Here is a 16,980-nt window from a genome sequence, read left to right on the forward strand (position 1 = left end):
GTTACATGGATGACATTGTTTTTATTTGTGGTTCACAAGCTGAGCTTAATAGGATAAATCTTCACATAAGAATTTTTTGTGGTGTGGCTGGAATGGCTGTAAATTGGAATAAGTGTCAGTTTTGCAACTTTGGGAGGCAGGTGGATGTCAGTGTGGTGGGAGTAGAAAGAAAAAAAGAGATGGAAGTTCTTGGTGTAATTTTTGAAAAGGAACTTAAAGGGAAGAAGAGCCTGATGATCTTGGAAAACAAAATGGAGCAGAAACTGAATTATTGGAAATTAAGGAACCTGTCCCTGAGAGGTAAGGTACTTATTGTGAAGTCGGTGATCCTTCCTTTACTGCTATACACTGCTATGATATTTCTGCCTGCGAGTTTGTGGACTAAGAGAGTTACAAGGAAACTGTTTACCTTTTTTTGGGGGTCAAAGATGGAGAAATTAAGGAGAGAAAAGGTGATGCTTTCTGTGGAAATGGGCGGCTGTGATTTTCCCAATATCGAAAGATTTTTAAAGATGTATTATTTTTTAAATATTTATAGACTTTCCCAGGGGAAAAGTAAGGCTGCTGACATGTGCAGGTTTTTGGCAGGTTGGCTATTTCAGAAATGGAGCTGGTGTGAGAAGGATTTGAGGAAGCCAGTTGCGTTTGTTGTGCCGTCCTTTTACGTAGTACTTAAGTCCTTCTATGATCAAATTGGTTTAAGCTCCACAGATAGACCTGATAAAAGAAATCTTGCTAAGAGACTAAAGGAGGGTGAATCTTTATGTGATGTGCCATCCTGCAATATTGCGCAATCAAAGCAAGTCTGGAAGCTCTTTTTTATTATAGGGATCAGCAATCGGCAAAAGGACGTAACCTGGATGGCATTACAAGGATGTTTGCCAACACGAGCTTTTCTGAGCAGGAGAGGGATAAGGGTTCAAGAAGTTTGTCCAAGGGAGGGATGTAAGGATCCAGAGACAATACAGCACATTTTTTGGGACTGTTTTTATGCAAAAAAAGTTTTTACCCTTTTATCTCGGATTTTTATTGCTCTTGTTGGATTCCATTGCTTTAATTTTGGAAGGATTTTAACAGGTCAAGACTTTAACCACTTGGAACGGAGACGGATGAGTTGGATTATTTTTGTCATATATAAGGAAGTTTTGTGGGATGCACGGAATCTGGTCATTTTTAAAAAGGTGTGTCTCTCTCCAGTTGAATGTAAGAATATTTTTCTTGCCAGGTTGTTTTATGTTTATATATTAGATAAAAAGAGACTCGGTGAAAAAACAGCAGAGGCATTTTGGAAGTATTCGCAGTGGAAGGAGCTGTTACAGTAAGTAAGATTTGATCCTTTTGGTGATTGGGATTGCTTTTTTGTTTTCTGGTAGAAGGTTTTTTTTTTCCATATGATGATCTGGAAACTTGTTACTTGAACAAGCAAATGATGCAAGAGTTAATGAGAGTTCCAATCTGAGGAAAAAGGTTCTCCCAGGGTGAGGCTCATCCATTGCACTCCGGGTGTGCTGACCCCTGCGATTTCCCCAAATGCGGGAAACTCGACTGCATAATTTGTGGTAGTGGGGGACTGCGTTCGCGCTTTCCCCTGATTTCCTCTGGTCAAAGACAGAAGCCGACCCACCGAAAGAAACGTGCTCTGGCAGAGCCGCACGTCACGTCACACCTGTTGCCAGAGCTAGAATACTTTGGAGCAGCTCAAAGCGGCGTCAGTTGTGGCCTTTGGCTCCCCCTTGTGGGGGAGGCCTGCCACAACTTCCGTGCATCGCTGTGTGTCTTTTTGCTTGGCTTGTCTGTTCCTTGCTGCCTTTGGCCCTTTTGGGGCTCCCTGGGCTGGTGGGGATTGATCAGCTCGCCTGCGTCTTATTCACTTGGCCACTGGGCCGGGAGGAGGAGGGGGGCAGCAGCAGCAGCAGCAGCAGCAGCAGCAGCAGCTGGAGCTGTCTGCATGTTCCCCGGGTGGGAGCAGCGGCGTGAGCGAGGCTGGGGTGGAGCCAATGGCCCTACATGCAAATGACTCTGGCTGCTGCTGGGCATCTTGGACGGCTTGGGACTCAGTCGAGCTCGGCCTGCCCCGTGGGGGTTGGACCGGGCGCCAGCCAGCGCCTCCCACTCAACGAGCCTCCGGGCGGCCTGCGCCCTACGCCAAGACACCCCCTCCCCTTCGGGCACGAGACTCCGCGATGTTGGAGAGCTGCGTCGGAGGGCCGCTCGTCGGACCGGCGGGCCCCAACTCATACTTACCTGGCAGGGGAGATACCATGATCACTAAGGTGGTTCTCCCAGGGTGAGGCTCATCCATTGCACTCCGGGTGTGCTGACCCCTGCGATTTCCCCAAATGCGGGAAACTCGACTGCATAATTTGTGGTAGTGGGGGACTGCGTTCGCGCTTTCCCCTGATTTCCTCTGGTCAAAGACAGAAGCCGACCCACCGAAAGAAACGTGCTCTGGCAGAGCCGCACGTCACGTCACACCTGTTGCCAGAGCTAGAATACTTTGGAGCAGCTCAAAGCGGCGTCAGTTGTGGCCTTTGGCTCCCCCTTGTGGGGGAGGCCTGCCACAACTTCCGTGCATCGCTGTGTGTCTTTTTGCTTGGCTTGTCTGTTCCTTGCTGCCTTTGGCCCTTTTGGGGCTCCCTGGGCTGGTGGGGATTGATCAGCTCGCCTGCGTCTTATTCACTTGGCCACTGGGCCGGGAGGAGGAGGGGGGCAGCAGCAGCAGCAGCAGCAGCAGCAGCTGGAGCTGTCTGCATGTTCCCCGGGTGGGAGCAGCGGCGTGAGCGAGGCTGGGGTGGAGCCAATGGCCCTACATGCAAATGACTCTGGCTGCTGCTGGGCATCTTGGACGGCTTGGGACTCAGTCGAGCTCGGCCTGCCCCGTGGGGGTTGGACCGGGCGCCAGCCAGCGCCTCCCACTCAACGAGCCTCCGGGCGGCCTGCGCCCTACGCCAAGACACCCCCTCCCCTTCGGGCACGAGACTCCGCGATGTTGGAGAGCTGCGTCGGAGGGCCGCTCGTCGGACCGGCGGGCCCCAACTCATACTTACCTGGCAGGGGAGATACCATGATCACTAAGGTGGTTCTCCCAGGGTGAGGCTCATCCATTGCACTCCGGGTGTGCTGACCCCTGCGATTTCCCCAAATGCGGGAAACTCGACTGCATAATTTGTGGTAGTGGGGGACTGCGTTCGCGCTTTCCCCTGATTTCCTCTGGTCAAAGACAGAAGCCGACCCACCGAAAGAAACGTGCTCTGGCAGAGCCGCACGTCACGTCACACCTGTTGCCAGAGCTAGAATACTTTGGAGCAGCTCAAAGCGGCGTCAGTTGTGGCCTTTGGCTCCCCCTTGTGGGGGAGGCCTGCCACAACTTCCGTGCATCGCTGTGTGTCTTTTTGCTTGGCTTGTCTGTTCCTTGCTGCCTTTGGCCCTTTTGGGGCTCCCTGGGCTGGTGGGGATTGATCAGCTCGCCTGCGTCTTATTCACTTGGCCACTGGGCCGGGAGGAGGAGGGGGGCAGCAGCAGCAGCAGCAGCAGCAGCAGCTGGAGCTGTCTGCATGTTCCCCGGGTGGGAGCAGCGGCGTGAGCGAGGCTGGGGTGGAGCCAATGGCCCTACATGCAAATGACTCTGGCTGCTGCTGGGCATCTTGGACGGCTTGGGACTCAGTCGAGCTCGGCCTGCCCCGTGGGGGTTGGACCGGGCGCCAGCCAGCGCCTCCCACTCAACGAGCCTCCGGGCGGCCTGCGCCCTACGCCAAGACACCCCCTCCCCTTCGGGCACGAGACTCCGCGATGTTGGAGAGCTGCGTCGGAGGGCCGCTCGTCGGACCGGCGGGCCCCAACTCATACTTACCTGGCAGGGGAGATACCATGATCACTAAGGTGGTTCTCCCAGGGTGAGGCTCATCCATTGCACTCCGGGTGTGCTGACCCCTGCGATTTCCCCAAATGCGGGAAACTCGACTGCATAATTTGTGGTAGTGGGGGACTGCGTTCGCGCTTTCCCCTGATTTCCTCTGGTCAAAGACAGAAGCCGACCCACCGAAAGAAACGTGCTCTGGCAGAGCCGCACGTCACGTCACACCTGTTGCCAGAGCTAGAATACTTTGGAGCAGCTCAAAGCGGCGTCAGTTGTGGCCTTTGGCTCCCCCTTGTGGGGGAGGCCTGCCACAACTTCCGTGCATCGCTGTGTGTCTTTTTGCTTGGCTTGTCTGTTCCTTGCTGCCTTTGGCCCTTTTGGGGCTCCCTGGGCTGGTGGGGATTGATCAGCTCGCCTGCGTCTTATTCACTTGGCCACTGGGCCGGGAGGAGGAGGGGGGCAGCAGCAGCAGCAGCAGCAGCAGCAGCAGCAGCTGGAGCTGTCTGCATGTTCCCCGGGTGGGAGCAGCGGCGTGAGCGAGGCTGGGGTGGAGCCAATGGCCCTACATGCAAATGACTCTGGCTGCTGCTGGGCATCTTGGACGGCTTGGGACTCAGTCGAGCTCGGCCTGCCCCGTGGGGGTTGGACCGGGCGCCAGCCAGCGCCTCCCACTCAACGAGCCTCCGGGCGGCCTGCGCCCTACGCCAAGACACCCCCTCCCCTTCGGGCACGAGACTCCGCGATGTTGGAGAGCTGCGTCGGAGGGCCGCTCGTCGGACCGGCGGGCCCCAACTCATACTTACCTGGCAGGGGAGATACCATGATCACTAAGGTGGTTCTCCCAGGGTGAGGCTCATCCATTGCACTCCGGGTGTGCTGACCCCTGCGATTTCCCCAAATGCGGGAAACTCGACTGCATAATTTGTGGTAGTGGGGGACTGCGTTCGCGCTTTCCCCTGATTTCCTCTGGTCAAAGACAGAAGCCGACCCACCGAAAGAAACGTGCTCTGGCAGAGCCGCACGTCACGTCACACCTGTTGCCAGAGCTAGAATACTTTGGAGCAGCTCAAAGCGGCGTCAGTTGTGGCCTTTGGCTCCCCCTTGTGGGGGAGGCCTGCCACAACTTCCGTGCATCGCTGTGTGTCTTTTTGCTTGGCTTGTCTGTTCCTTGCTGCCTTTGGCCCTTTTGGGGCTCCCTGGGCTGGTGGGGATTGATCAGCTCGCCTGCGTCTTATTCACTTGGCCACTGGGCCGGGAGGAGGAGGGGGGCAGCAGCAGCAGCAGCAGCAGCTGGAGCTGTCTGCATGTTCCCCGGGTGGGAGCAGCGGCGTGAGCGAGGCTGGGGTGGAGCCAATGGCCCTACATGCAAATGACTCTGGCTGCTGCTGGGCATCTTGGACGGCTTGGGACTCAGTCGAGCTCGGCCTGCCCCGTGGGGGTTGGACCGGGCGCCAGCCAGCGCCTCCCACTCAACGAGCCTCCGGGCGGCCTGCGCCCTACGCCAAGACACCCCCTCCCCTTCGGGCACGAGACTCCGCGATGTTGGAGAGCTGCGTCGGAGGGCCGCTCGTCGGACCGGCGGGCCCCAACTCATACTTACCTGGCAGGGGAGATACCATGATCACTAAGGTGGTTCTCCCAGGGTGAGGCTCATCCATTGCACTCCGGGTGTGCTGACCCCTGCGATTTCCCCAAATGCGGGAAACTCGACTGCATAATTTGTGGTAGTGGGGGACTGCGTTCGCGCTTTCCCCTGATTTCCTCTGGTCAAAGACAGAAGCCGACCCACCGAAAGAAACGTGCTCTGGCAGAGCCGCACGTCACGTCACACCTGTTGCCAGAGCTAGAATACTTTGGAGCAGCTCAAAGCGGCGTCAGTTGTGGCCTTTGGCTCCCCCTTGTGGGGGAGGCCTGCCACAACTTCCGTGCATCGCTGTGTGTCTTTTTGCTTGGCTTGTCTGTTCCTTGCTGCCTTTGGCCCTTTTGGGGCTCCCTGGGCTGGTGGGGATTGATCAGCTCGCCTGCGTCTTATTCACTTGGCCACTGGGCCGGGAGGAGGAGGGGGGCAGCAGCAGCAGCAGCAGCAGCAGCAGCTGGAGCTGTCTGCATGTTCCCCGGGTGGGAGCAGCGGCGTGAGCGAGGCTGGGGTGGAGCCAATGGCCCTACATGCAAATGACTCTGGCTGCTGCTGGGCATCTTGGACGGCTTGGGACTCAGTCGAGCTCGGCCTGCCCCGTGGGGGTTGGACCGGGCGCCAGCCAGCGCCTCCCACTCAACGAGCCTCCGGGCGGCCTGCGCCCTACGCCAAGACACCCCCTCCCCTTCGGGCACGAGACTCCGCGATGTTGGAGAGCTGCGTCGGAGGGCCGCTCGTCGGACCGGCGGGCCCCAACTCATACTTACCTGGCAGGGGAGATACCATGATCACTAAGGTGGTTCTCCCAGGGTGAGGCTCATCCATTGCACTCCGGGTGTGCTGACCCCTGCGATTTCCCCAAATGCGGGAAACTCGACTGCATAATTTGTGGTAGTGGGGGACTGCGTTCGCGCTTTCCCCTGATTTCCTCTGGTCAAAGACAGAAGCCGACCCACCGAAAGAAACGTGCTCTGGCAGAGCCGCACGTCACGTCACACCTGTTGCCAGAGCTAGAATACTTTGGAGCAGCTCAAAGCGGCGTCAGTTGTGGCCTTTGGCTCCCCCTTGTGGGGGAGGCCTGCCACAACTTCCGTGCATCGCTGTGTGTCTTTTTGCTTGGCTTGTCTGTTCCTTGCTGCCTTTGGCCCTTTTGGGGCTCCCTGGGCTGGTGGGGATTGATCAGCTCGCCTGCGTCTTATTCACTTGGCCACTGGGCCGGGAGGAGGAGGGGGGCAGCAGCAGCAGCAGCAGCAGCTGGAGCTGTCTGCATGTTCCCCGGGTGGGAGCAGCGGCGTGAGCGAGGCTGGGGTGGAGCCAATGGCCCTACATGCAAATGACTCTGGCTGCTGCTGGGCATCTTGGACGGCTTGGGACTCAGTCGAGCTCGGCCTGCCCCGTGGGGGTTGGACCGGGCGCCAGCCAGCGCCTCCCACTCAACGAGCCTCCGGGCGGCCTGCGCCCTACGCCAAGACACCCCCTCCCCTTCGGGCACGAGACTCCGCGATGTTGGAGAGCTGCGTCGGAGGGCCGCTCGTCGGACCGGCGGGCCCCAACTCATACTTACCTGGCAGGGGAGATACCATGATCACTAAGGTGGTTCTCCCAGGGTGAGGCTCATCCATTGCACTCCGGGTGTGCTGACCCCTGCGATTTCCCCAAATGCGGGAAACTCGACTGCATAATTTGTGGTAGTGGGGGACTGCGTTCGCGCTTTCCCCTGATTTCCTCTGGTCAAAGACAGAAGCCGACCCACCGAAAGAAACGTGCTCTGGCAGAGCCGCACGTCACGTCACACCTGTTGCCAGAGCTAGAATACTTTGGAGCAGCTCAAAGCGGCGTCAGTTGTGGCCTTTGGCTCCCCCTTGTGGGGGAGGCCTGCCACAACTTCCGTGCATCGCTGTTTGTCTTTTTGCTTGGCTTGTCTGTTCCTTGCTGCCTTTGGCCCTTTTGGGGCTCCCTGGGCTGGTGGGGATTGATCAGCTCGCCTGCGTCTTATTCACTTGGCCACTGGGCCGGGAGGAGGAGGGGGGCAGCAGCAGCAGCAGCAGCAGCAGCAGCAGCAGCTGGAGCTGTCTGCATGTTCCCCGGGTGGGAGCAGCGGCGTGAGCGAGGCTGGGGTGGAGCCAATGGCCCTACATGCAAATGACTCTGGCTGCTGCTGGGCATCTTGGACGGCTTGGGACTCAGTCGAGCTCGGCCTGCCCCGTGGGGGTTGGACCGGGCGCCAGCCAGCGCCTCCCACTCAACGAGCCTCCGGGCGGCCTGCGCCCTACGCCAAGACACTCCCTCCCCTTCGGGCACGAGACTCCGCGATGTTGGAGAGCTGCGTCGGAGGGCCGCTCGTCGGACCGGCGGGCCCCAACTCATACTTACCTGGCAGGGGAGATACCATGATCACTAAGGTGGTTCTCCCAGGGTGAGGCTCATCCATTGCACTCCGGGTGTGCTGACCCCTGCGATTTCCCCAAATGCGGGAAACTCGACTGCATAATTTGTGGTAGTGGGGGACTGCGTTCGCGCTTTCCCCTGATTTCCTCTGGTCAAAGACAGAAGCCGACCCACAGAAAGAAACGTGCTCTGGCAGAGCCGCACGTCACGTCACACCTGTTGCCAGAGCTAGAATACTTTGGAGCAGCTCAAAGCGGCGTCAGTTGTGGCCTTTGGCTCCCCCTTGTGGGGGAGGCCTGCCACAACTTCCGTGCATCGCTGTGTGTCTTTTTGCTTGGCTTGTCTGTTCCTTGCTGCCTTTGGCCCTTTTGGGGCTCCCTGGGCTGGTGGGGATTGATCAGCTCGCCTGCGTCTTATTCACTTGGCCACTGGGCCGGGAGGAGGAGGGGGGCAGCAGCAGCAGCAGCAGCAGCAGCAGCTGGAGCTGTCTGCATGTTCCCCGGGTGGGAGCAGCGGCGTGAGCGAGGCTGGGGTGGAGCCAATGGCCCTACATGCAAATGACTCTGGCTGCTGCTGGGCATCTTGGACGGCTTGGGACTCAGTCGAGCTCGGCCTGCCCCGTGGGGGTTGGACCGGGCGCCAGCCAGCGCCTCCCACTCAACGAGCCTCCGGGCGGCCTGCGCCCTACGCCAAGACACCCCCTCCCCTTCGGGCACGAGACTCCGCGATGTTGGAGAGCTGCGTCGGAGGGCCGCTCGTCGGACCGGCGGGCCCCAACTCATACTTACCTGGCAGGGGAGATACCATGATCACTAAGGTGGTTCTCCCAGGGTGAGGCTCATCCATTGCACTCCGGGTGTGCTGACCCCTGCGATTTCCCCAAATGCGGGAAACTCGACTGCATAATTTGTGGTAGTGGGGGACTGCGTTCGCGCTTTCCCCTGATTTCCTCTGGTCAAAGACAGAAGCCGACCCACCGAAAGAAACGTGCTCTGGCAGAGCCGCACGTCACGTCACACCTGTTGCCAGAGCTAGAATACTTTGGAGCAGCTCAAAGCGGCGTCAGTTGTGGCCTTTGGCTCCCCCTTGTGGGGGAGGCCTGCCACAACTTCCGTGCATCGCTGTGTGTCTTTTTGCTTGGCTTGTCTGTTCCTTGCTGCCTTTGGCCCTTTTGGGGCTCCCTGGGCTGGTGGGGATTGATCAGCTCGCCTGCGTCTTATTCACTTGGCCACTGGGCCGGGAGGAGGAGGGGGGCAGCAGCAGCAGCAGCAGCAGCAGCAGCTGGAGCTGTCTGCATGTTCCCCGGGTGGGAGCAGCGGCGTGAGCGAGGCTGGGGTGGAGCCAATGGCCCTACATGCAAATGACTCTGGCTGCTGCTGGGCATCTTGGACGGCTTGGGACTCAGTCGAGCTCGGCCTGCCCCGTGGGGGTTGGACCGGGCGCCAGCCAGCGCCTCCCACTCAACGAGCCTCCGGGCGGCCTGCGCCCTACGCCAAGACACCCCCTCCCCTTCGGGCACGAGACTCCGCGATGTTGGAGAGCTGCGTCGGAGGGCCGCTCGTCGGACCGGCGGGCCCCAACTCATACTTACCTGGCAGGGGAGATACCATGATCACTAAGGTGGTTCTCCCAGGGTGAGGCTCATCCATTGCACTCCGGGTGTGCTGACCCCTGCGATTTCCCCAAATGCGGGAAACTCGACTGCATAATTTGTGGTAGTGGGGGACTGCGTTCGCGCTTTCCCCTGATTTCCTCTGGTCAAAGACAGAAGCCGACCCACCGAAAGAAACGTGCTCTGGCAGAGCCGCACGTCACGTCACACCTGTTGCCAGAGCTAGAATACTTTGGAGCAGCTCAAAGCGGCGTCAGTTGTGGCCTTTGGCTCCCCCTTGTGGGGGAGGCCTGCCACAACTTCCGTGCATCGCTGTGTGTCTTTTTGCTTGGCTTGTCTGTTCCTTGCTGCCTTTGGCCCTTTTGGGGCTCCCTGGGCTGGTGGGGATTGATCAGCTCGGAGCCAATGGCCCTACATGCAAATGACTCTGGCGGCTGCTGGCGGCATCTTGGACGGCTTGGGACTCAGTCGAGCTCGGCCTGCCCCGTGGGGGTTGGACCGGGCGCCAGCCAGCGCCTCCCACTCAACGAGCCTCCGGGCGGCTCTGCGCCCTACGCCAAGACACCCCCTCCCCTTCGGGCACGAGACTCCGCGATGTTGGAGAGCTGCGTCGGAGGGCCGCTCGTCGGACCGGCGGGCCCCAAACTCATACTTACCTGGCAGGGGAGATACCATGATCACTAAGGTGGTTCTCCCAGGGTGAGGCTCATCCATTGCACTCCGGGTGTGCTGACCCTGCGATTTCCCCAAATGCGGAAACTCGACTGCATAATTTGTGGTAGTGGGGGGACTGCGTTCGCGCTTTCCCCTGATTTCCTCTGGTCAAAGACAGAAGCCGACCCACCGAAAGAAACGTGCTCTGGCAGAGCCGCACGTCACGTCACACCTGTTGCCAGAGCTAGAATACTTTGGAGCAGCTCAAAGCGGCGTCAGTTGTGGCCTTTGGCTCCCCCTTGTGGGGGAGGCCTGCCACAACTTCCGTGCATCGCTGTGTGTCTTTTTGCTTGGCTTGTCTGTTCCTTGCTGCCTTTGGCCCTTTTGGGGCTCCCTGGGCTGGTGGGGATTGATCAGCTCGCCTGCGTCTTATTCACTTGGCCACTGGGCCGGGAGGAGGAGGGGGGCAGCAGCAGCAGCAGCAGCAGCAGCAGCTGGAGCTGTCTGCATGTTCCCCGGGTGGGAGCAGCGGCGTGAGCGAGGCTGGGGTGGAGCCAATGGCCCTACATGCAAATGACTCTGGCTGCTGCTGGGCATCTTGGACGGCTTGGGACTCAGTCGAGCTCGGCCTGCCCCGTGGGGTGTTGGACCGGGCGCCAGCCAGCGCCTCCCACTCAACGAGCCTCCGGGCGGGCCTGCGCCCTACGCCAAGACACCCCCTCCCCTTCGGGCACGAGACTCCGCGATGTTGGAGAGCTGCGTTCGGAGGGCCGCTCGTCGGACCGGCGGGCCCCCAACTCATACTTACCTGGCAGGGGAGATACCATGATCACTAAGGTGGTTCTCCCCAGGGTGAGGCTCATCCATTGCACTCCGGGTGTGCTGACCCCTGCGATTTCCCCAAATGCGGGAAACTCGACTGCATAATTTGTGGTAGTGGGGGACTGCGTTCGCGCTTTCCCCTGATTTCCTCTGGTCAAAGACAGAAGCCGACCCACCGAAAGAAACGTGCTCTGGCAGAGCCGCACGTCACGTCACACCTGTTGCCAGAGCTAGAATACTTTGGAGCAGCTCAAAGCGGCGTCAGTTGTGGCCTTTGGCTCCCCCTTGTGGGGGAGGCCTGCCACAACTTCCGTGCATCGCTGTGTGTCTTTTTGCTTGGCTTGTCTGTTCCTTGCTGCCTTTGGCCCTTTTGGGGCTCCCTGGGCTGGTGGGGATTGATCAGCTCGCCTGCGTCTTATTCACTTGGCCACTGGGCCGGGAGGAGGAGGGGGGCAGCAGCAGCAGCAGCAGCAGCAGCAGCTGGAGCTGTCTGCATGTTCCCCGGGGTGGAGCAGCGGCGTGAGCGAGGCTGGGGTGGAGCCAATGGCCCTACATGCAAATGACTCTGGCTGCTGCTGGGCATCTTGGACGGCTTGGGACTCAGTCGAGCTCGGCCTGCCCCGTGGGGGTTGGACCGGGCGCCAGCCAGCGCCTCCCACTCAACGAGCCTCCGGGCGGCCTGCGCCCTACGCCAAGACACCCCCTCCCCTTCGGGCACGAGACTCCGCGATGTTGGAGAGCTGCGTCGGAGGGCCGCTCGTCGGACCGGCGGGCCCCAACTCATACTTACCTGGCAGGGGAGATACCATGATCACTAAGGTGGTTCTCCCAGGGTGAGGCTCATCCATTGCACTCCGGGTGTGCTGACCCTGCGATTTCCCCAAATGCGGGAAACTCGACTGCATAATTGTGGTAGTGGGGGACTGCGTTCGCGCTTTCCCCCTGATTTCCTCTGGTCAAAGACAGAAGCCGACCCACCGAAAGAAACGTGCTCTGGCAGAGGCCGCACGGTCACGTCACACCTGTTGCCAGAGCTAGAATACTTTGGAGCAGCTCAAAGCGGCGTCAGTTGTGGCCTTTGGCTCCCCCTTGTGGGGGAGGCCTGCCACAACTTCCGTGCATCGCTGTGTGTCTTTTTGCTTGGCTTGTCTGTTCCTTGCTGCCTTTGGCCCTTTTGGGGGCTCCTGGGCTGGTGGGGGATTGATCAGCTCGCCTGCGTCTTATTCACTTGGCCCACTGGGCCGGGAGGAGGAGGGGGGCAGCAGCAGCAGCAGCAGCAGCAGCAGCTGGAGCTGTCTGCATGTTCCCCGGGTGGGAGCAGCGGGCGTGAGCGAGGCTGGGGTGGAGCCAATGGCCCTACATGCAAATGACTCTGGCTGCTGCTGGGCATCTTGGACGGCTTGGGACTCAGTCGAGCTCGGCCTGCCCCGTGGGGGTTGGACTCGGGCGCCAGCCAGCGCCTCCCACTCAACGAGCCTCCGGGCGGCCTGCGCCCTACGCAAGACACCCCCTCCCCCTTCGGGCACGAGACTCCGCGATGTTGGAGAGCTGCGTCGGAGGGCCGCTCGTCGGACCGGCGGGCCCCAACTCATACTTACCTGGCAGGGGAGATACCATGATCACTAAGGTGGTTCTCCCAGGGTGAGGGCTCATCCATTGCACTCCGGGTGTGCTGACCCCTGCGATTTCCCCAAATGCGGGAAACTCGACTGCATAATTTGTGGTAGTGGGGGACTGCGTTCGTGCTTTCCCCTGATTTCCTCTGGTCAAAGACAGAAGCCGACCCACCGAAAGAAACGTGCTCTGGCAGAGCCGCACGTCACGTCACACCTGTTGCCAGAGCTAGAATACTTTGGAGCAGCTCAAAGCGGCGTCAGTTGTGGCCTTTGGCTCCCCCTTGTGGGGGAGGCCTGCCACAACTTCGTGCATCGCTGTGTGTCTTTTTGCTTGGCTTGTCTGTTCCTTGCTGCCTTTGGCCCTTTTGGGGCTCCCTGGGCTGGTGGGGATTGATCAGCTCGCCTGCGTCTTATTCACTTGGCCACTGGGCCGGGAGGAGGAGGGGGGCAGCAGCAGCAAGCAGCAGCAGCTGGAGCTGTCTGCATGTTCCCCGGGTGGGAGCAGCGGCGTGAGCGAGGCTGGGTGGAGCCAATGGCCCTACATGCAAATGACTCTGCGCTGCTGCTGGGCATCTTGGACGGCTTGGGACTCAGTCGAGCTCGGCCTGCCCCGTGGGGGTTGGACCGGGCGCCAGCCAGCGCCTCCCACTCAACGAGCCTCCGGGCGGCCTGCGCCCTACGCCAAGACACCCCCTCCCCTTCGGGCACGAGACTCCGCGATGTTGGAGAGCTGCGTCGGAGGGTCCGCTCGTCGGACCGGCGGGCCCCAACTCATACTTACCTGGCAGGGGAGATACCATGATCACTAAGGTGGTTCTCCCAGGGTGAGGCTCATCCATTGCACTCCGGGTGTGCTGACCCCTGCGATTTCCCCAAATGCGGGAAACTCGACTGCATAATTTGTGGTAGTGGGGGGACTGCGTTCGCGCTTTCCCCTGATTTCCTCTGGTCAAAGACAGAAGCCGACCCACCGAAAGAAACGTGCTCTGGCAGAGCCGCACGTCACGTCACACCTGTTGCCAGAGCTAGAATACTTTGGAGCAGCTCAAAGCGGCGGTCAGTTGTGGCCCTTTGGCTCCCCCTTGTGGGGAGGCCTGCCACAACTTCCGTGCATCGCTGTGTGTCTTTTTGCTTGGCTTGTCTGTTCCTTGCTGCCTTTGGCCCTTTTGGGGCTCCCTGGGCTGGTGGGGATTGATCAGCTCGCCTGCGTCTTATTCACTTGGCCACTGGGCCGGGAGGAGGAGGGGGGCAGCAGCAGCAGCAGCAGCAGCAGCTGGAGCTGTCTGCATGTTCCCCGGGTGGGAGCAGCGGCGTGAGCGAGGCTGGGGTGGAGCCAATGGCCCTACATGCAAATGACTCTGGCTGCTGCTGGGCATCTTGGACGGCTTGGGACTCAGTCGAGCTCGGCCCTGCCCCGTGGGGGTTGGAACCGGGCGCCAGCCAGCGCCTCCCACTCAACCGAGCCTCCGGGCGGCCTGCGCCCTACGCCAAGACACCCCCTCCCCTTCGGGCACGAGGACTCCGCGACTGTTGGAGAGCTGCGTCGGAGGGCCGCTCGTCGGACCGGCGGGCCCCAACTCATACTTACCTGGCAGGGGAGATACCATGATCACTAAGGTGGTTCTCCCAGGGTGAGGCTCATCCATTGCACTCCGGGTGTGCTGACCCCTGCGATTTCCCCAAATGCGGGAAACTCGACTGCATAATTTGTGGTAGTGGGGGACTGCGTTCGCGCTTTCCCCTGATTTCCTCTGGTCAAAGACAGAAGCCGACCACCGAAAGAAACGTGCTCTGGCAGAGCCGCACGTCACGTCACACCTGTTGCCAGAGCTAGAATACTTTGGAGCAGCTCAAAGCGGCGTCAGTTGTGGCCTTTGGCTCCCCCTTGTGGGGGAGGCCTGCCACAACTTCCGTGCATCGCTGTGTGTCTTTTTGCTTGGCTTGTCTGTTCCTTGCTGCCTTTGGCCCTTTTGGGGCTCCCTGGGCTGGTGGGGATTGATCAGCTCGCCTGCGTCTTATTCACCTTGGCCACTGGGCCGGGAGGAGGAGGGGGGGCAGCAGCAGCAGCAGCTGGAGCTGTCTGCATGTTCCCCGGGTGGGAAGCAGCGGCGTGAGCGAGGCTGGGGTGGAGCCAATGGCCCTACATGCAAATGACTCTGGCTGCTGCTGGGCATCTTGGACGGCTTGGGACCTCAGTCGAGCTCGGCCTGCCCCGTGGGGGTTTGGACCGGGCGCCAGCCAGCGCCTCCCACTCAACGAGCCTCCGGGCGGCCTGCGCCCTACGCCAAGACACCCCCATCCCCTTCGGGCACGAGACTCCGCGATGTTGGAGAGCTGCGTCGGAGGGCCGCTCGTCGGACCGGCGGGCCCCAACTCATACTTACCTGGCAGGGGAGATACCATGATCACTAAGGTGGTTCTCCCAGGGTGAGGCTCATCCATTGCACTCCGGGTGTGCTGACCCCTGCGATTTCCCCAAATGCGGGAAACTCGACTGCATAATTTGTGGGTAGTGGGGGACTGCGTTCGCTGCTTTCCCCTGATTTCCTCTGGTCAAAGACAGAAGCCGACCACCGAAAGAAACGTGCTCTGGCAGAGCCGCACGTCACGTCACACCTGTTGCCAGAGCTAGAAATACTTTGGAGCAGCTCAAAGCGGCGTCAGTTGTGGCCTTTGGCTCCCCCTTGTGGGGGAGGCCTGCCACAACTTCCGTGCATCGCTGTGTGTCTTTTTGCTTGGCTTGTCTGTTCCTTGCTGCCTTTGGCCCTTTTGGGGCTCCCTGGGCTGGTGGGGATTGATCAGCTCGCGCTGCGTCTTATTCACTTGGCACACTGGGCCGGGAGGAGGAGGGGGGCAGCAGCAGCAGCAGCAGCAGCTGGAGCTGTTCTGCATGTTCCCCGGGTGGAGCAGCGGCGTGAGCGAGGGCTGGGGTGTGAGCCAATGGCCCTACATGCAAATGACTCTGGCTGCTGCTGGGCATCTTGGACGGCTTGGGACTCAGTCGAGCTCGGCCTGCCCCGTGGGGGTTGGACCGGGCGCCAGCCAGCGCCTCCCACTCAACGAGCCTCCGGGCGGCCTGCGCCCTACGCCAAGACACCCCCTCCCCCTTCGGGCACGAGACTCCGCGATGTTGGAGAGCTGCGTCGGAGGGCCGCTCGTCGGACCGGCGGGGCCCCAACTCATACTTACCTGGCAGGGGAGATACCATGATCACTAAGGTGGTTCTCCCAGGGTGAGGCTCATCCATTGCACTCCGGGTGTGCTGACCCCTGCGATTTCCCCAAATGCGGGAAACTCGACTGCATAATTTGTGGTAGTGGGGGACTGCGTTCGCGCTTTCCCCTGATTTCCTCTGGTCAAAGACAGAAGCCGACCCACCGAAAGAAACGTGCTCTGGCAGAGCCGCACGTCACGTCACACCTGTTGCCAGAGCTAGAATACTTTGGAGCAGCTCAAAGCGGCGTCAGTTGTGGCCTTTGGCTCCCCCTTGTGGGGGGAGGCCTGCCACACAACTTCCGTGCATCGCTGTGTGTCTTTTTGCTTGGCTTGTCTGTTCCTTGCTGCCTTTGGCCCTTTTGGGGCTCCCTGGGCTGGTGGGGATTGATCAGCTCGCCTGCGTCTTATTCACTTGGCCACTGGGCCGGGAGGAGGAGGGGGAGCAGCAGCAGCAGCAGCAGCGTGAGCTGTCTGCATGTTCCCGGGTGGGAGCAGCGGCGTGAGCGAGGCTGGGGTGGAGCCAATGGCCCTACATGCAAATGACTCTGGCTGCTGCTGGGCATCTTGGACGGCTTGGGACTCAGTCGAGCTCGGCCTGCCCCGTGGGGGTTGGACCGGGCGCCAGCCAGCGCCTCCCACTCAACGAGCCTCCGGGCGGCCTGCGCCCTACGCCAAGGACACCCCCTCCCCTTCGGGCACGAGACTCCGCGATGTTGGAGAGCTGCGTCGGAGGGCCGCTCGTCGGACCGGCGGGGCCCCAACTCATACTTACCTGGCAGGGGAGATACCATGATCACTAAGGTGGTTCTCCCAGGGTGAGGCTCATCCATTGCACTCCGGGTGTGCTGACCCCTGCGATTTCCCCAAATGCGGGAAACTCGACTGCATAATTTGTGGTAGTGGGGGACTGCGTTCGCGCTTTCCCCTGATTTCCTCTGGTCAAGAGACAGAAGCCGACCCACCGAAAGAAACGTGCTCTGGCAGAGCCGCACGTCACGTCACACCTGTTGCCAGAGCTAGAATACTTTGGAGCAGCTCAAAGCGGCGTCAGTTGTGGCCTTTGGCTCCCCCTTGTGGGGGAGGCCCTGCCACAACTTCCGTGCATCGCTGTGTGTCTTTTTGCTTGGCTTGTCTGTTCCTTGCTGCCTTTGGCCCTTTTGGGGCTCCCTGGGCTGGTGGG

The 16,980-nt window shown here is 60.2% G+C and overlaps 19 non-coding genes and 1 pseudogene across 19 annotated transcripts; all 20 read left to right on the top strand.

The window, feature by feature from the left end:
* The first annotated feature begins 1,444 nt into the window (after positions 1-1,444).
* LOC141056695 (U1 spliceosomal RNA) lies at positions 1,445-1,591 on the top strand (annotated as a pseudogene).
* A 645-nt stretch (positions 1,592-2,236) lies between these two features.
* On the top strand, positions 2,237-2,400 carry LOC141056509 (U1 spliceosomal RNA). Its single transcript, XR_012221726.1, has one exon. It is a non-coding gene; the product is annotated as a U1 spliceosomal RNA (small nuclear RNA).
* A 639-nt stretch (positions 2,401-3,039) lies between these two features.
* On the top strand, positions 3,040-3,203 carry LOC141056510 (U1 spliceosomal RNA). The gene has a single exon (XR_012221727.1). It is a non-coding gene; the product is annotated as a U1 spliceosomal RNA (small nuclear RNA).
* Positions 3,204-3,842: 639 nt separating this feature from the next.
* On the top strand, positions 3,843-4,006 carry LOC141056511 (U1 spliceosomal RNA). The gene has a single exon (XR_012221728.1). It is a non-coding gene; the product is annotated as a U1 spliceosomal RNA (small nuclear RNA).
* A 645-nt stretch (positions 4,007-4,651) lies between these two features.
* Positions 4,652-4,815, top strand: LOC141056513 (U1 spliceosomal RNA). Its single transcript, XR_012221729.1, has one exon. It is a non-coding gene; the product is annotated as a U1 spliceosomal RNA (small nuclear RNA).
* A 633-nt stretch (positions 4,816-5,448) lies between these two features.
* LOC141056514 (U1 spliceosomal RNA) lies at positions 5,449-5,612 on the top strand. The gene has a single exon (XR_012221730.1). It is a non-coding gene; the product is annotated as a U1 spliceosomal RNA (small nuclear RNA).
* A 639-nt stretch (positions 5,613-6,251) lies between these two features.
* Positions 6,252-6,415, top strand: LOC141056516 (U1 spliceosomal RNA). The gene has a single exon (XR_012221732.1). It is a non-coding gene; the product is annotated as a U1 spliceosomal RNA (small nuclear RNA).
* Positions 6,416-7,048: 633 nt separating this feature from the next.
* Positions 7,049-7,212, top strand: LOC141056517 (U1 spliceosomal RNA). Its single transcript, XR_012221733.1, has one exon. It is a non-coding gene; the product is annotated as a U1 spliceosomal RNA (small nuclear RNA).
* Positions 7,213-7,857: 645 nt separating this feature from the next.
* Positions 7,858-8,021, top strand: LOC141056518 (U1 spliceosomal RNA). Its single transcript, XR_012221734.1, has one exon. It is a non-coding gene; the product is annotated as a U1 spliceosomal RNA (small nuclear RNA).
* A 639-nt stretch (positions 8,022-8,660) lies between these two features.
* Positions 8,661-8,824, top strand: LOC141056519 (U1 spliceosomal RNA). The gene has a single exon (XR_012221735.1). It is a non-coding gene; the product is annotated as a U1 spliceosomal RNA (small nuclear RNA).
* A 639-nt stretch (positions 8,825-9,463) lies between these two features.
* Positions 9,464-9,627, top strand: LOC141056520 (U1 spliceosomal RNA). Its single transcript, XR_012221736.1, has one exon. It is a non-coding gene; the product is annotated as a U1 spliceosomal RNA (small nuclear RNA).
* Positions 9,628-10,140: 513 nt separating this feature from the next.
* On the top strand, positions 10,141-10,303 carry LOC141056677 (U1 spliceosomal RNA). Its single transcript, XR_012221878.1, has one exon. It is a non-coding gene; the product is annotated as a U1 spliceosomal RNA (small nuclear RNA).
* A 643-nt stretch (positions 10,304-10,946) lies between these two features.
* Positions 10,947-11,111, top strand: LOC141056674 (U1 spliceosomal RNA). Its single transcript, XR_012221875.1, has one exon. It is a non-coding gene; the product is annotated as a U1 spliceosomal RNA (small nuclear RNA).
* A 639-nt stretch (positions 11,112-11,750) lies between these two features.
* On the top strand, positions 11,751-11,912 carry LOC141056685 (U1 spliceosomal RNA). The gene has a single exon (XR_012221885.1). It is a non-coding gene; the product is annotated as a U1 spliceosomal RNA (small nuclear RNA).
* Positions 11,913-12,558: 646 nt separating this feature from the next.
* Positions 12,559-12,723, top strand: LOC141056680 (U1 spliceosomal RNA). Its single transcript, XR_012221880.1, has one exon. It is a non-coding gene; the product is annotated as a U1 spliceosomal RNA (small nuclear RNA).
* Positions 12,724-13,357: 634 nt separating this feature from the next.
* LOC141056398 (U1 spliceosomal RNA) lies at positions 13,358-13,522 on the top strand. The gene has a single exon (XR_012221626.1). It is a non-coding gene; the product is annotated as a U1 spliceosomal RNA (small nuclear RNA).
* A 642-nt stretch (positions 13,523-14,164) lies between these two features.
* Positions 14,165-14,328, top strand: LOC141056522 (U1 spliceosomal RNA). Its single transcript, XR_012221738.1, has one exon. It is a non-coding gene; the product is annotated as a U1 spliceosomal RNA (small nuclear RNA).
* Positions 14,329-14,960: 632 nt separating this feature from the next.
* Positions 14,961-15,126, top strand: LOC141056684 (U1 spliceosomal RNA). The gene has a single exon (XR_012221884.1). It is a non-coding gene; the product is annotated as a U1 spliceosomal RNA (small nuclear RNA).
* Positions 15,127-15,765: 639 nt separating this feature from the next.
* On the top strand, positions 15,766-15,929 carry LOC141056524 (U1 spliceosomal RNA). The gene has a single exon (XR_012221739.1). It is a non-coding gene; the product is annotated as a U1 spliceosomal RNA (small nuclear RNA).
* A 635-nt stretch (positions 15,930-16,564) lies between these two features.
* LOC141056525 (U1 spliceosomal RNA) lies at positions 16,565-16,728 on the top strand. Its single transcript, XR_012221740.1, has one exon. It is a non-coding gene; the product is annotated as a U1 spliceosomal RNA (small nuclear RNA).
* The last annotated feature ends 252 nt before the right edge of the window (positions 16,729-16,980 follow it).

This window comes from Dendrobates tinctorius, unplaced genomic scaffold, assembly GCF_039654945.1.
Source record: "Dendrobates tinctorius isolate UK_male_01 unplaced genomic scaffold, ASM3965494v1 ptg000197l, whole genome shotgun sequence".
NCBI classification, from domain to species: domain Eukaryota; kingdom Metazoa; phylum Chordata; class Amphibia; order Anura; family Dendrobatidae; genus Dendrobates; species Dendrobates tinctorius.